The sequence below is a fragment of the Crassostrea angulata genome, chromosome 10, assembly GCF_025612915.1.
Source record: "Crassostrea angulata isolate pt1a10 chromosome 10, ASM2561291v2, whole genome shotgun sequence".
Lineage (NCBI taxonomy): Eukaryota > Metazoa > Mollusca > Bivalvia > Ostreida > Ostreidae > Magallana > Magallana angulata.
The window spans coordinates 28,435,685-28,452,965 of NC_069120.1; the positions used below are offsets into that span (position 1 = coordinate 28,435,685).

A 17,281-nucleotide genomic window follows, 5' to 3' on the forward strand; every position below is an offset into this window, starting at 1 on the left:
CAATTGAATATGAATCAGCTAATGCAATTGAATGTTAATTTTTAATTTTTTTATCTTTATTAATCCAGCTTTCAGGAATCTTCTTTTAATTTCTTTTTTTTTTCTTCGTCGTGCTACTTTTCAAAAATTTATGGTATAAAAGGAAAGATTTTGATTAAGTTGACACAATTTTTTGCTGATTAAACTAAATTTAGAAAGGAAAAAAAAAATCTGGAGCAAATTTTGATAGATGATCAGGCCATTCATTACAAAATATTCAGACCAAAGAAATTTAGTTTATATTTAGATAGGAATTTTTTCCTTTTTAAGTGTTTTACATCTTTTTTCTGTTTTTTGTATCTTTCAGATATATGCTTTTAAATGGAGAGAGAGAAAGAAAAAAAAAAGGTGTTGCATCAGGTGATTGACAGATGAAATTGGTTTAGTCACGGTACAAGATAGTGACCACATCACCCAGGTTTTTACCGGGCCTGGGGGTAGAACACGACCCTGGAGGTAAAACACGTACTAACTGTCGGGACAGGGCCTTGATTTATGGTCCACTAATCACCGGCCCACAAAATGCCTTCATCTCTGACAGCTTGTATGACATCTTCATCATCATTAATGGTAGAGGGAGACACTCTCTCAAGATTCACACACAACCTGTAGGTTATACCTTAAATTTATGATACCTTTACTTGAGTTTTAAAATTTTTAATTTTTTTTGTTAATTCTATGCTATCTCCTTCTTTGATTTTTAAATCTGCATGAATACAGTGTTACTGGGTGAATTAGATAAATGCAGGCAAATTTGATTATTTTGATACGTAATTTTCTCTCTCTCTCTCTCTCTCTCTCTCTCTCTCTCATATAGATTGACTGAATATCAGGAAGTTCCTTTGGTATACAGTAGATGAAATACACCCTCCCCATTTTATTGAACTGTATAGATTAAAATTCCACTTCCCACCCACTTAAGGTTGTTTGGAAAATAGTATCGAAAATATTTATTAATCTTTTGTCTTCTTGATGTTACCCCCTACCATGTCTAGTGAAAACTCTCAAGTGTACCCCTCAAAGGTCCAAATCAAGAAAGCAAAAGCGATACAACTGTTCAGGCATTTTCAAAGTTTGAAAAAAAAATATCTTGAGAATTTGCGATAATGATTATTTGAACCCTGAGAAAAAGTAGATCTAATTTTCCGGGGGAGAGAAAGTTTGTTTATGTCATAAAATTCAGGCAAAAATGTAGAAGCAGCACATTTATATTTATCTTCAAAGTAGCAGACAATACTAGAATCAAAAGAAAACACAAGTGCAGCGATGTTTCATTTAAAGATACGTTCAGGATGGCACTGGGGGAAATTATTAATTACAAGTGTCTTTGCAATTATTGCGTAGAAGGTGTACAAACTCTGGTAACTGGAGGTATAAAAGCTCTTGAGGATGACAACATCACAGTAATAGGAACTTATGTTTGCAGACGCTTTCTCCAATATCCTTGTGCTTGAGATTTGTGTTCCAGCTATCGAAAGAATCGGGAAAAATATCTTTGACAGTTAATAGGTTGAAACCGCAAAGAACCCCTCATGTTTGTCTCCATTTTCACTTGCAACTCTCTTGCAGTTCGAGATTAAAGTTAATGACTCTGCAGTAAATTGCTTCAAAAGTCTCTGCTCCTTTCTTTCTTTCTTTTTTTCTCTCTCTCATTTCTCTCTCTCCTCTGTCTGTCTCTCTCTCTCTCTTAAAAGTTTAAACATTGTACATGGGTTTGGGGAACTATTGTAAGAACTAATGATATAAGAAATTTCTAATTCATACCCACACATAGTAAACTGATACTGGGATCCATTCAGTTCACCTACCAACAACCAGAATTAAAAAAAAAAAAAAGTAATACTATTAACATGCACCACAATTAGTTTAAGGGTAGGTTCTCCATTAATAATTATTGTTGCAGTGAAAGGTCTTTAACTGCTTTGACAAAGTCGGGTATAATATGTATTAGCTGAATCAAGTGTTTATAAAAAATGGATCAATTTTCTGGTTGCTTAAGCAAGCTAGTTGAGCTAATACCAGTCATCAAGTGATTGGCATAATCTCATTGAGAAATGCTGGGGTTAGTAAAATAGATTTTCCCATATGGACCATTGACTTGGCCTAGCATTGTATGTTTGCCACTTAGTTTAGGGGGGAGAAGTTTTTTCTGAGTGGAGATTGGACCAATGTATAGTCTCAATTAATCCCTGCCACCTAGGGGTTCTGCCTAATTGGGTTCAGCAAGTTGAAAAGTATTTCATCCAGATTTCATAATGTTCCCTGACAGGTCGAAAAGAGATTGTATGAACATCAAATTAATTTCCATAGAAGATGGAGTTTGTAGTCTTGAAGTGTTGAACTCGACTTCTGTCAGAATTATAAAGTTATTGACTGGATATTGTTGCTTCGCCGCAGGCGGTAATAACTGAATGGTCAGTCCATGAAGGGGCTTGCACTAGGACCCACTACAATGGGCCCCGCCCCTTCACACACCCCCAAGTCTTTCAAACTGCATTGATTCAATACCTGTTCTCACCACTTTGAAAAAAACATTTTCAAGACCCCACAATGTCAGCAGATAAATCTCACCTGTTAATTTTCCTTTTTGAGTAAAAAGAGCTTGTAAATATTATATATAATATATAAAAGATAGTAATATGTTGGTGCAGTTTTCTTTTAAGTATGGTATTTAAAAAAAACAATAGAGAAAATATTGTGCCCTTGTCATATGGACAATTTCCATCACTGCATTAGATGGCTGACTAATTTATGATTTATGAATCTGAATATCATTATTGTAAAAGAAGAAAAAAAAATCCAAGATTTTTTAAAAAATTATTTTAAGACTTCATTATTTTTTTTTAACCCAAACAGCCCCGACTCATACTTCTGAAGAAAAAAAATATGTCAGGAGCTGGTCCAATGTTATAGCTTGGTTGTGTGTAATTCGGTACAAGTTGGCTATTTAGGCCTGACTTTGATTAATTTGTTAACTACAATGGAAGGGGGGACTAGAGTTACCTACGAGAAAATACAAGGTGCAATAATCGAGTCCACTCTTGATGTATAGCATTTCATTTTTCATTTTTTTTTTCTCTCTCTCTTTCTTTTGATACAGAGTAGCAGAAGTGAGGTCAGATTAGCATAATACATGTCATATCCCGGTGTGTGTGATTTACGAGCACTCCGTCTCACCCAGTAAAGGGCCTTACAAGTCGTATCATATGGTACCAATAGGGGAGGGGAAGAAAACATTTGTTGCTGTGAATGCCTTCTTAACTCTATAACTGTTCGAGCTGTATGGAAAGAACACACCATGTCAAAAAATGAGTTAAAAAAATAATACTTGTCTTAGCTAAACATGTTTGGACAAATGATAAATATATTTTTTTTCTTCAATCTCTATTCAAACACAAACTTTAAACTTTAACCGAGATTTTTATTTTAAATTCTTTCTTTGGAAGAAAACGTGTTGGGTGTTTGATGGTTTGGGAGGGACAAACTGTCAGTGATCATGTGAATTTGCCTCATCTTTTATTTCTTTTTCTTTATTTTGATGAGCCATCACTGCCCCTGCTGTCATTCTGTGTGTTAAGGAGTTGTTCAGCTGGTGTATTGACATCAAAGAAACTACACCTGTCACGTGACCACCAGTCTATTATAAGCCTCATATATATACAATAGGTGATGCACTGGAGATATAGTACACTCCAAAAGCATTGCTTATCTTTTAGGTGTCCTCATTCCCAGCTCAAATCATATAAAACAAAAATAAATCTCTTTCCCTTTATAAGCAGGGATATACTAGGTAAATATGAACTAATGTACTTAATAGGTATATTTCTTTGGTGTAGAGGTCTTTTAGTTCCTTCACAAAAAATTCCAACGCAAAGTACAAGATAGTGAGAGAGAAGATGGAATTCCTTAAATCCTAAAATTAAGGCTTACTTATATCTAAAAGATATACATCAAGGAGATAAGAGGAGGGTAGAACGTATTAAAGGCACCCGGCTCTTGAGTTACATCAGATGAAGGGATGATAGCATTGAGAGGGGTATATAATGACAGAGAGAAGAGATAAGTGGACGGTTCTAATTGGTTAAATGCTGTATCATGTGACAGGAATGTCTCTGCTCGCTGAGATATCTGGTGATCTGTGATTAACACGTCGGGATCGAGATGCCCGGAGTTCGGTAACAGTAGTAGTAACACTTAGTCCGTCAGTCCCTGATACTATTAGCGACAAAAGGGGGCAGGTACAGATCGCCAAGTACTCACTGCCAGGGCATCTGACACTGACCACATTGTACGGTCTTTCCCCTTTATCTCAAATGAAAAAAAATATTATTTCAGTTTATAGATTTCCAATGCAGATTTTTAATTTATAGGTGAAGTATTCCATATTTTAACTTTTTTTGATAGAAAAAATGATATATGAAATGTACTTCTCTTTCAAAAATGTTCAATCAAACATCATGAGGTCCGAATAATTAACTCGGATTTCAGAAGTCTACAATAGTTCAGGGTTTGGCTGTATAACGATGGCCTTGATTTCTAGGTCTGTGTGTCGGGCCCTGGGCAGGAATTTTTAAATCATTTTTTCTGCCGCAGACTCTTAATCTATCGATGGAATATTCAATGCCCTTAATGTAATGAAGAATTTTTATGAAAGTTTTTAAACAATATTTGCGTTTAAAACTGGTGCATCTTCATTAATATGATAATTGGTCTGTCACCAGCTGACTAAATTGTGAGGAGTATAAAGACAGGTCTTGTTTTATGTGGGGACAATTTTAACTGCATTTCTGTAACATTTTATAATCATAATTCATCTTATTGATGGGCTTGTGGAATTTGATTACCGACTCTAATGGCTTTTTAACATCGGGTTTTTTTTTTCAATGATCAAACACCTGACACAAAACATTTAATATTGAAAAAAAAAATTCTGGAGGTAATTTTGTGACAAAGTCCAATTAAGTAAACAAGTCAACTGTGCAGCGCTAATATAACGAAAGAAAAAAATCTATTAAAAAACCTATTTTCCGTCAGTTTGAGCAAATTAAATCTTCTCTTCAAAGCATTGAAGAATAGGGAAGAAAAAAGAAGTAAATGCCGTTTAAATATTATAATAACAAAATGAAGTTTCACCCGATCTCTGCCCGCAAACCGAAATCTCAAACGAAGGATCTTGGAAAGAATCGGTTTCATGTAAACACATATGAAACTCGTATAGCATTACCAGAAGGGGGGAAAATCAGGTACAATGGATTAAGAGGAGGCTTAGTTATTTAAAAAAGAGACAACAAAAGACATCAATTAAATGGAGAGGGTATTGTTAGAAAACGATGACCAGGATATAATACCCGCTACTCGTCTTACTCCTGATGGACCCCTCGCCGCAGTTCCCCACGGGTAATGATAGGCTTTCTGTAGCACGGGGTTTAATTTTAATGGGATCACTAAACCTAGACCCATCCATTTGCCGTGAAAAAAATAAAATAAAGCAACGGAAAGCGTTTGTCAGCTTTATCGTATTGGGGTACTTGAATGAGTTATCACTGAAAGAGAGAATAGAGCGAGGACAGTAAATAGGGGATTTCGGAGCCAGCGCCCAGGTGTTCGTTGACCACACGTGTGATGATGACGTCACGATCGTTACCTGTGGCGAAGTGCCGTAACAGGTTATGATAATGATGGTAATGCACCGCGTGACCATTGTAATGTGAAAGTAAGGTTTCGACTGTCGTAATCATCATTAGTGCAAAAGGTGCAGACATATATATGCGACCCTATGCAAGTTAGCGTGGCTTTCTTGAGGTCATACATGCACTTATAACGTCATTGACAGAAGCAAACGTTTCTTTATCGCAAGGTTTTATTGAAGAGATAAGGGGTCGTCATAGCTTTCGCAAGTCATTAATAGTCAAATGTGAAAGTAGGAAGGGTTTGCTTTTATTTTATTTTTTTTGCAGCCGCAGACGTCGTTAGACGTTAAGTTCTATCGAAGTTTGTATCACATTGACCTGCCCTTGATAAAAGTGTAATGTCGTTGCATACAAAATATTTAATCTGAGAAACCCACAAGTGAAGACAGGGGAACAGACGTTGTCAGGGCCGATTAGTGGGGAGGATTTATCATGATTTGGCTGCGGGCTCCTGGGAGTCACGGGATGCAGAATGCCATTTCACTACATCAGTCCCCCCACAGACGTGACATGATAGCATGCTCAGAGTCCTTGATATCCCCCACCAAATCTCTGCTAGATCTCTTGACTTTTAGAGATAATTCTGTGTCGTGATGCATTTGTTATCCCGACAAGGTTTTTACGTGTGGTGCACTTTTTTTTCAGTTGGATTTTAAATGTCGTTCTTGACTTCAATAAAAAACTGAAAGAATGAAAATAAAAAGAGGGAAAGAAGGAAAAATAAAGAAATTGAGAAACCGAGTTCCAACAGTAGTGCTATCTGGTTCAGATTTTTTTTTTGCAAGTGGGACATATATGTGATTGGTTGTATAGATTTCGGACCAGTTTGTTTGTACCAGACAGATGTTTTATTTAGCTTATCAAATGCTAGCATGGAGAAACGTTTTGTAACATTTTCCCACAATTTATGTCATGAAAAATCCGATTTGATCAAAATTTTAACATAGTTTCCCGACTTCTTTTATGATAGTATTTCAACATTCCGATGATCTGCATAAATTTTTTTTATATTTATTTTATTACATTTTATATCAAACTTAGATATCGATATTGACGCGTTTTGAGGACGAGGTCCCAGACTAGAGTCTGTCCATGAAATGTTATCTTTAACATGATGCGTATTAGGTTCGAGCTTAGGTACTGTGTAAATATTTGTGGAGTGTCGTCGACTCTATTGATATATTTATCTGTTAAATAGATCCAAGTTTTTATTTGTTGATTTAGCTTATTGATTTCGGTAAATTTAACAGTTTTCCTCCACCGTTGAAATCCGAAAATTATTCCAATCCAAAACGTTAAGGGCCCCTGGTATAACTCGCTAACAAGGCAATTCTACTTCATAGCAAAAAAACAAAATACTTCAGATAGATCCCGTACTTGGTTCTTTATAAATTAAAACATTTACATATGTTTCCTAGATTGTAAACTTTATAACCATTTATGTGGTTTTTTCTTTGCAGTGTATTAAAGATGACAGATCATAGAGAAAATATGCCTTTTCAACACACAAAACTGGTTTTCATAATGGTTTGAGATTGTGTTAGATTCTGAGATCATTGTGAAAACTGATTTTGTAACCACACTCAACTATAAACTGTGTCAACGTGCCAGAACCGACGTCAAACGTGGTCAACGCTGGGAATTTATGCTAATGAGCTACCCTACGTCAGACGGAGCAGAGTGAGCGACCTCTAGCGGATTCCAGGCCGGGTCATCTGTGGTTGTTTTGTGTATATTTGATTATTGCATTTTAATAAATTTGTTTACATAATTCAAAAAGCGTCGGTCTTAATTGTCTACTTTTTCGCTCTTCGTTCCTAATTATGTCACTCGCCTGTCAGGTAGTGGTGCCATGTTCTCTCTGTCAAGGCGAAATCTGTGTGGGCTGATTCTGAAAAGACTTTGAAGATTACAAGGTCACCTGGCAAATTAGAAAAAAAGTTGTCTTTTCCCAATAAAACCAAAGATCTGGGACATTTGTTTAATTAATTAAAAAAATATATAAAGAATTTATGCTAGCAACAAGACATTGATACGTTTGTCTATCTTTTCATTTCTAAACCCAGTGGCATATATATGTCTCGGCTTTAAGTACTAGCTAATATTTTCAGAGCATCCCTACTTGCATAAAGATTGAGAAGTGATACAGTTGAAAAGTGGGATAAAACAAATCCATTTTTTCAACAGTATTACTATAATAGACAATAAGCTGATGGGTGTAATTGCACGGATGGACTTCCTACGTCTCGCCGCCGCAGTATGGGTGTCTGATTTCCGGAAGAAGGTCTTCATCGTGTGCAGAAATAAAACGACTGTTGTCTCTTCATTTAAACATTGATTTTGTTCATTGTTTAATATCTATCTGTTGCACTCAATATATGTGGTGCGGAGAAAACTTAAAACTCACGACTTACTGGTTTTTAGGTCACATTAGTTACTTGGGTTGCTAGTACCAAGTGCCGTTGGTTTTTGTCCTGTGTCTTACGTCTTCCGTTAGTTTATAATATTTCTCCTTGAAAATACACACGGGGGCAAAATATGCAAATGGAAAAAGGCGAACATTTATTGAATCGTCATCTCTTCTGCCACACATTTTAGAAATAAATAAATATATGCAGGGTTATGATGTCCCATTCTTTTGAAATGAATGGCCCTCGCTAGGACGGGGCCAATATGAACATATTGTAAATATGCATTTTATCTTAATACTTCGTCTGAATTTCAGTTTTATAGTATTGGTGATTCCTTCATAAAAAATTATAATAATGATATGATGTATAAATAGACAGAGTTTAGTCAAATATTATAAATAAATTGTTAATTTCCTGAAAGGCAGATATGATGATACCTTGATGACTTCAAACATTACATTTGGTAATTTTTGAAAACTGGACATCTTTTTTTTTTAAAATGAAGCCTGAAATCATAGTTGGAAAATGTGTGCAAAACCTCCCTTTTAATTCAGGTTAACAACATGGCCCGTGGGTCTCTTGTTGAAAACATTTTCTTGTTTTAGTGTACTGTAACAAATGATATATTATATACACCTTTTTGGCACATGGATTATTGCGAAAACAAGATTTGAATTTAACTGTTCGATATACACATATAACAAGGTTCTATAAAAAGAAGAGAACAAATAGTTTGTTTGGTCATAAGTTATTTGAAGAGAATTTCTTCTAGGTGGCATCTGGTTTTGAATTCAATAGTCGACATATGGATATACCGGGATATGAATAAGTAGAATACATATATAACATATGCATATCATTTTTTGTTGTGTGATTGATAGATTGCTGTTTAACGCATCATTGAGATTATTTTATTCATAATGAGACATTAAAAGATGTCGATTTAGACATGAACATGACGTTCTGTGTCATTGGGTGGCGATGGATCTATGTCGTGCTAGCGTCAACTGTAACTTTTTAAAAAAGCCTCTTCATGTCTTGGCGAAAGGGCTATACGAACCTACCATCCCCTTTTGGCATAAATGTATATAAAGTCTATCTAACCATTCGTGCAAATGCATACTGTAAATTCCTTATATTACGCGAGTACTTAATTCCGCGATCCCGCTGGATTGTATCAAATCGCGAGAATATAAAATCGCGAACGTTGAACTTTTCTCCTTTTTTCTTATAGTTTTCAACTCCTAGACAATAATGGCGAGATTTTAAAATCCGCGAAGGATGCTTCTCGCGATTTTACGCGGATATTAATTCCTCGCGTTTAATTAGGAATTTACAGTATGTCGTGCGCGGATGTTCTGAGGTATTTTAATTTCTTTTAGAAGAATAATATAGAAGAAGATAAAAGAAAATGTTCAATTCTTATTGCTTTAGATATATGGAATTTTTCTTCACTAAATTAAAAGTTATAGCTTAATTAATACACCATTTTCAAAAATTTAACTTCCAACTGTCGATTTATAGGTTGTCTAAGACCTCTTTAAGCAAACGAAAACCTATCTTCAACCTCCATCCAACTACATCGGTACGATCTGGATCTTCGTCTGTATGTGAATTTACTTAGACGAGAAGTGCGAAAGTAATGAATTAAACAATATGGGATGATCCAAACAGGAATAGAATAGCAATTAAGAAAAGTGATTGAAATCAAAATATATGTTATGCATATTTCATATTGATTGCGTATGTCAGTTCAACGAGATGATTTTAGGTCATCAAATGCCTACCTGTGAGTGATGCATCATTTGTGTTATTGATTGTTAATGAGTTATGTTTCAAAAAATACTTTTATGATCTTGCAGACAGAACATGCTAACATTTTTTCCAGAAATCTCAGGTAGGGCAATGTACTGTATTTGGAATATTTTTAGAAACGGTAGTTTGAAAGTGGTTTTTTTTTCCTTTATTAAATTTCAACTATACTGAGTTTCTGGAAAGAACGGAAAACTTTGTTTCTTTAAAAGAGGAAATGGTACCCAAATAGTGCAAAATATGTCCTACAAATTACGTCACAGTGTCGAAACGGGGGCGAGGATGTCCATTCACATAAGAAATAGATGTCTGATTTCTTCTTGTATATGTAACACTTTTTTTATTCTACTGTGTAATTCAAGATCAAAAATCAACAAAGTTGAAACACGGCGCCGATGTAATACCAGTTTCGGTTAAAATCTGGTTTTAGAAAACGGTTCATAGTTGGATGTGTGTTGCCTTTCCAAAATGACTGTATTTTTTTCTACATGCCACCCATTTTTCTGATCACGACAGCGTCTTCAAATTCATTGCAATAATCCAGAAACATTGATAAAAAAACAACAATAATCTATTTTCTGCTCGTTAAATACGTATTCAGGTTATGCGTCTGGATAAGTGTTTAAGGTGGTCAGTTCTTCTTTTCTGGCATAGAATTTAAGGAGGCTCAGTGTTCAACAAGTTAACAATCAGTCCTACCTGAAAATCTTAGTTATGATTTGTTTAGTCAATAACTAATATTTAGTAAAGAAAAATTCTAAAATATTTTAGCTTTTAAATATGGCTGCGTTACTACATGTATATATTAGAACCATTTTAACAAGAGCTTGGACTTTGGGTAGTTGTGTCAAACAGCAATGTGACGAAGGCCTGTCTATTTCATTGCTGGCCATTCAGCCATGGCTCTTTGAAATCAACAAGATTTGTCTGGCTTTTGAGCTAAGACTACACAATCGGTGTATATTTCGCTTGAAACCGCGGCATTTTAACTTGTTTTAACGCAAGAAATAGATAGCTACGTCCAACCGAAAGTCCAAGGTCTTGTTAAAATGGTTCTACTATATATTCATATAGAGGTCTTCTTCTAAAGGAGATCAATAAGGTCTAAAAATGGCCACGTCCATCCAGTCTTCTTTTGTAGTGTGAAAGTTGTGCTTCTGCTGCAACTCGTTAAATTCAAATTTTATTCAAGATCCTTACAGAACTTTTAAGGTTTTTATACATGACTTGTACAAAACCCATGCATACATTCAAATACAAAATATCAGCAATTCTAAATAAAGCTGGATTGATACCTGCTCTTTTCAATCAAATATTGACTTTTTGTCCTTAACTGTCTCTTGTGTACCTTCGGAAAACCGCAAACAGACCCGAAAAACGGTCTCATTTCTGGTTTAGTCGGGCGAGGAAAGTGCTGCACTCTTAATTATGAATAATCCAGAACTAAGAGATATTTTAATGTTATACTAGAAACAATGTGAAGTGTTCGGCGGACAAGATGGTTTTAGGAAATATGATTACGAATAAATCGTATGATAAGCGTTATGACGTCCCCTTTCCATTTCCTGCAAACGCTTCTGTAGCTTACACACGAGGGGAGAACAAGAATTGTCACAAGTCTGAAGTAACTTGTACTTGAAATTAGGTTTTCACAGAAGTATCTGAAGGAGAGGTAAAAATTTGGGTCTTTTTTCTTTTAAATACAACCAATGTCTTGTATGTAGAGTATATTAAGATCTCGTTTACACGGCCTTTCTGTATGTGCGTGTACTTTTTTTTTCCAAATAAAATGCGCAACATTACTATCATGTATAATAAATTTGATTATCACAAATCTAATTTTTTGTATACGACAGTGTAGATTGGTGTTTTAGGTTTATCGGTTGTCTGTGCAATGTGTCTCCATGTCTGGTTGTGAAATTGTTTGATAACAACGCCCCCTTCTCCCCTTCCCCCATTTATCCAACACAGGAAGGGTTAAAGATATAGACGGACCCCTACTCACCCCTTCCAAAACCCCCATCCTTATTTCCCCTGCATGCACAAACAATCTTCGACGGCTATATAAAATAGGATTTGAACTATAACAATTCCAAATATTTTAATCATTAATTTCATCTAAAACAAAAAATAATGTTTATGTGAGATTTTACAGCATTATCTATAAAACTTGTAATCACTCAAAAAAATGATACGGCAAAAATATTAGGAAACATTACCACTGTAAGATTACAAGTCGTTCATTTTGCGACAACATTAATATTTGAGATATGTATAATTATATAAAATCTGTTCTGTACATGTCTAGTATGTGAATCATTGGATTATTCAGGTATTGTGACATTTTAAGCATATCCGTGGCAAAGGGTCCTTCATTTTTCAAGGCCATTTCCACGTGCAATCCAGCTTACATTCAAAAGAGAAATTCCTCTCAACTTGATATAGGACGACTAAGTAAGGAGGCATGCGCTTTATTTTCATCCACATTTTTCCCACAGGTCCCTAAATATATGTGTATATATATGTATTCATATCGTATAAGAGGCTCGGATGAAGAAGAAGTTGGAGAAATGAGTAAGAAAAGTATTGCAGGTCCACAAGTGGCTGTTTACTGCACTTGACGTCTGCTGTGGGGGTTTGAAGTACCGTCTCGGTTAAAGACTTCACAAATCTGACGCACCGCTGCAGCGTATGGAATTTCAACAATTGCATATTTTATTTTTTCAATGGCAGAATACCTCTCTCTCTCTCTCTCTCTCTCTCTCTCTCTCTCTCTCTCTCTCTCTCTCTCTCTCTCTGAGAATATGAATATTCAACGATTCCTTTCTTCTTCTTGGTAACGAATTCAATCAATTTTGCTCGTTACAAATGTCGTTCGTACTTTATAAAGCGCATAAACAATTTCTTGTATACGTGTGTCACTTCAGTTAATTTTTCAGAGATTAGAGGGAGACATGCAACGCTTCTGAAATAACAGAAATAATCTATGTCCGCTTCTCTTCCATAATAATTCGTTTCTTCTTCCAGAAAATTGATCCTAAATAGGTTAATTTATGCCATTTTGAGAGAAAAGTTTGCATTTTATGACAATTTATTGCATATTTTTGGCAATATGACGGAAAGATAAAAGCAAAATGTTGACCCCTACAGACACTTGTTTACAAATTACCGTATGATTTAGGAGTAAATCGAACACATCCAATTTAAAGACGGCGCGTTAGGTCTCCTATCGCTAAAAGATAAGACCGCGTTCAAAATAGCAATTTTTGCGTGATAATGTTCTCCATAAACATTTCACATCAATACATACCCGAAAGGCCCGAAGCATTTGGTCACAGGTTCCCACATAAATAACACCTATATCTCTCACATTGTAATATTTAACACAAATTGCAAATAAAGTTGTACAAATTGTTATTACTTGTAGTTCGTACATAATTTATTACGAAAAATCTTCTTTTTTGTACGAAAACTGCAACCTATAATAGCAAAAATTAATGTTGATAATAATTGATTTACATGTTCATATTTGTAATTAAGAAATGTGAGTTATTCCTTATAGCAATATGAGCTGCAATTTAATGTCGGAACTCTCTTTGTATGAATTACTAATTCAGTGCCAGAAAAGACATGGTTGATAAACTTCTATTACTCATGTTTTTTTTTTGTATGAAAAGCCCCTTAGAGGCCCTGATTGAAGCGCACTTACATTATTGTCGTCCTAAATATACAACCCTAGAAATTGATTTTCTGTATGTTCACAGTACTATATCCCACAGTACAAAATCTAAGAGACCCAGCTCTTTAGGTTAAGTCTTTTTAATCATAAAAGTATCCAGGCTGAAGCAGAATTAATTAACGTTTTAGCAGCAATATCAGATTTGTGAAAATATATATTGTAGTTCATATTTTGTTAAGATAAGTAAATTCAATTTATATTTCATTAATGGTTTTTCCTACATTTATATACATATTATTAAATTAAAATACATTTTAAGAAAAAGTTTTTAAACTTTATTAACATAATTTTCTTTTTAAGGAATTTCTTTAAAAGGGAACAAAATTTTCTTCTTGTGTTGATGTCCATCTTTCTCTCACCATGAAAAATAGATTTCGTGATTTTACGCAGTAGAGGTGCGAGTTTAATGTATGCCTTGCAGTGCAATATGTCGTCTGACCGCGGCATGACAATTATCATAATAAAAAGTGTTTACAACCTCTGCTCCAAACACGAACGAAGCAACAGATCTCGTCTGCTGTGTCGCTGGACAGACATTATCTGCCAGCTTTGCCGGAAAAGGGTGACCATAATGGTCAATCGCCTATGTTTTTTTTCGCTGCCCAGTTTCCGCAATATTAAATCTAAAATTAGATTCACTGAAAAATGACGCATGATTTATTAACCGGAGAATCGAACGGAAAATTAGCCAGGAAGATATATTAACTGTTGATTTTATGTGTTTTGTTTAGGGGAAAAAATTAAGATGCATACATATATTGACTTAATTAATATGTTAAAAAATGTCAGTTTTTGTTCACAAGGTAAAAAGCTCATGTGTTTATTTTCGGCGTCAACAATTGTATTATTCGAAATACACATTACATTGATTCATGGCAGTTGCTCGTCAAAATCTCCCGTTCTTGAAAAATATATTGCTTCCATTAATTATAAACAGGTAGACTTTTATTTTCATCGAAATTACATCATTTTTGACCAATCAGAGAAGAGAACGTCCCCCTCGTCATCGTACGTGCTCTACCGGTAGTGTCACTTTTTACGTCACTGCCGAATTAACGAAATGAGATGTCTCCTGCATACAAATTACCAAGGTCATTTCAGACATCTAAATAATACGACGAAAATTAACTAAAAGAATAAATTTCACTGGTAATTAAACATGAAAATTCTATGACGAGAAAGGTTGATCCGGATATTATAAAGGCGATGGCAGAGCTCTACTAATCCTTGTTAATTTCTATTTAATTTTCTAAGTTTAATAGGTATTGTTTCAAGAGGTTTTTTTTCGATGAAAAACCAGATTGATGTATGATGTTTTCAAAAATTAACCATAAAATCCTTGGAGTTGGTTTCTGCGTTCAAAAATGCTTTTACTTAAGAGCCTTCACTTGCACTCGTGGGGGGTGCATCGGAATAAAATCATAATCCGTACTTTGTCTAAATATTGACTACAGGATAATGCTGACAAAAACTTGTTTTGCACATTTTGGAGAAATATTTATCCCTAGATGAAAGTAAACCATAATCACTTACTAGATTTAAAAACACGTTTAATATCTAAAATTAAATTTTCAAAGTCCAAGCTAGTGATTAATTGGGTTTAAATTGACTTGTGGAAAATCTTTTTGAAAATGCTATCGATTGATGATTAACAGATGTTTCAGTGATTTAAATAGACAATACCTTTTCTACCATCAGATTTAATATATTCTCTCTCTCTCTCTCTCTCTCTCTCTCTCTCTCTCTCTCTCTCTCTCTCTCTCTCTCTCTCTCTCTCTCTCTCTCTCTCTCTCTCTCTCCCCTAAGCGCGTATTTGCACGGCTGACTTTATCAATGACAAGAAATTTCTCATATAATAGTTCTTGCATGTTCTGTCACTTGCTTTGGCTGGCTTTAGAAAACTTCTGTATTTTCACATTTAATATTAAGAGTTTCGAAGCGATCTCGCGTGACAGGATATAAAGGGCGAACGGCTTGTAAACACTTCAGAAATCAATAAACAATCAAGTCTTTTGTGAAAAATTATAGCGACTTTTTACCCCGAATTTGAGGTTAAAATCGGTTTTAACCTGTTATAAGAAGTACAAAATTCATTCGTAGAGGGAGAAAATGATGATTTAAAAAAAACGTTATAGAAAACTTACATACTAGTAACTCTCTCTCTCTCTCTCTCTCTCTCTCTCTCTCTCTCTCTCTCTCTCTCTCTCTCTCTGTGTTAATCATGTTGCGTATGACGTAAATGATATCTATCAATTAGCATTTAGATTTTAAGAAGCTAAATCTTATAGCTATTTTGATGTTAAGTACATGTATTTCGTAATTTTCAAAAAGGAAAATGAAGAATAGAAAACAGTTGACTTAAATGGAAATGACATTTCCTGGTCATTAAAACTTAATAACAGAATAGAGAATTCATTGAATAAATGAAAACCCAATTCAAAATTTGAAAACATTATATCATAACATTACATCAATAATTTGATAACATGAAAATAAATTCATGCGTTGTGTGTTTGTACCGAAATCGACGTGAAATTTATTCTCTGACATTTCAGAACGAGCAGACGTCATTTTATGCATCTAGAATGATGTGTCCCATTAGATATGAATATGATATAATTCCGCCGAGTACTTTTAAAGATGTTATATAAATCAAGAATATAATTGATATGGTCCGCCAATAGGATATGTACTTTTACAGTAAGTTTTTCATTTTATACTTCTTCACTTCTTATTTGTTCTATTTTTGTCAGCAAATGGTATAATTTTCCAAAGATTTTTCAATGAAAGTGGAAAAAGTTATCAGTCATGTCGAATAATGGATGTCTGCAATTTCGGAGCGTTGCGTGCGTATGCAAAGAGAAGATCTAGAGAATATCTTTTTCACATTTGAAAAGAAAAATGAAAAATACATGCGTAAACATATATATTTTTTTTTCATATTTCATTGTGTTATTGTTTTGATGATTTTTATTAAATAACTTGCTTTTCAATAATGATATAGAATCATCAAATTTTTTGGATAAGTACCCAATGAAACATGCCAATATATACTACAATATATGACAGTACGTTAATATGTACTGTACACCCTCTTTAAATATGTGGGGTTAAAATATTTCTACAACAAACTTCCAAATATCTCGGTTAAATTTTCTGTTGTTTTGCAATAGCTTCCTATGGAAACCATTAATTTGTTTCATTTGAATTTTTATGGTTAAAAATGATGTATGGCAATTCATCAGCGAAAATGTCAGTTTAGTAAACACACTGCATTAGATACGGCTGATGTCTTTAATTTACATATTATTGTTTAATTAACAAATCCGCAAAATATATTAATCAGACATTTTATTTGAATTTAAAACGCGTAATAAGAGAATTGATCAATTAGCACAATTTTTTTATTATATATTTATTATTGAAGAACTCGGTGAGAAATAAATAATAATAAAATAGTAAAACGACACGATCCTATAATCTCAATTTGATATACTTTTCTCTTTTTTTTGTACTTTTTAAATTTTTCTGAGTATGAAATTTTATTTTGAAAAATATATTATTAATGCTCTCCATGAAATGTCTTTCAG

The 17,281-nt window shown here is 34.2% G+C and overlaps 1 long non-coding RNA gene across 1 annotated transcript in view; it reads left to right on the forward strand.

Moving 5' to 3' along the window:
• LOC128165637 (uncharacterized) overlaps positions 1 to 7,494 on the forward strand; it is a 53,746-nt gene extending 46,252 nt beyond the window's left edge. The window contains exons 10-11 of the long non-coding RNA XR_008241074.1: positions 347 to 495; positions 7,190 to 7,494. This is a non-coding gene — a long non-coding RNA (uncharacterized LOC128165637). The remainder of the gene's footprint in view (positions 1 to 346; positions 496 to 7,189) is intronic.
• The last annotated feature ends 9,787 nt before the right edge of the window (positions 7,495 to 17,281 follow it).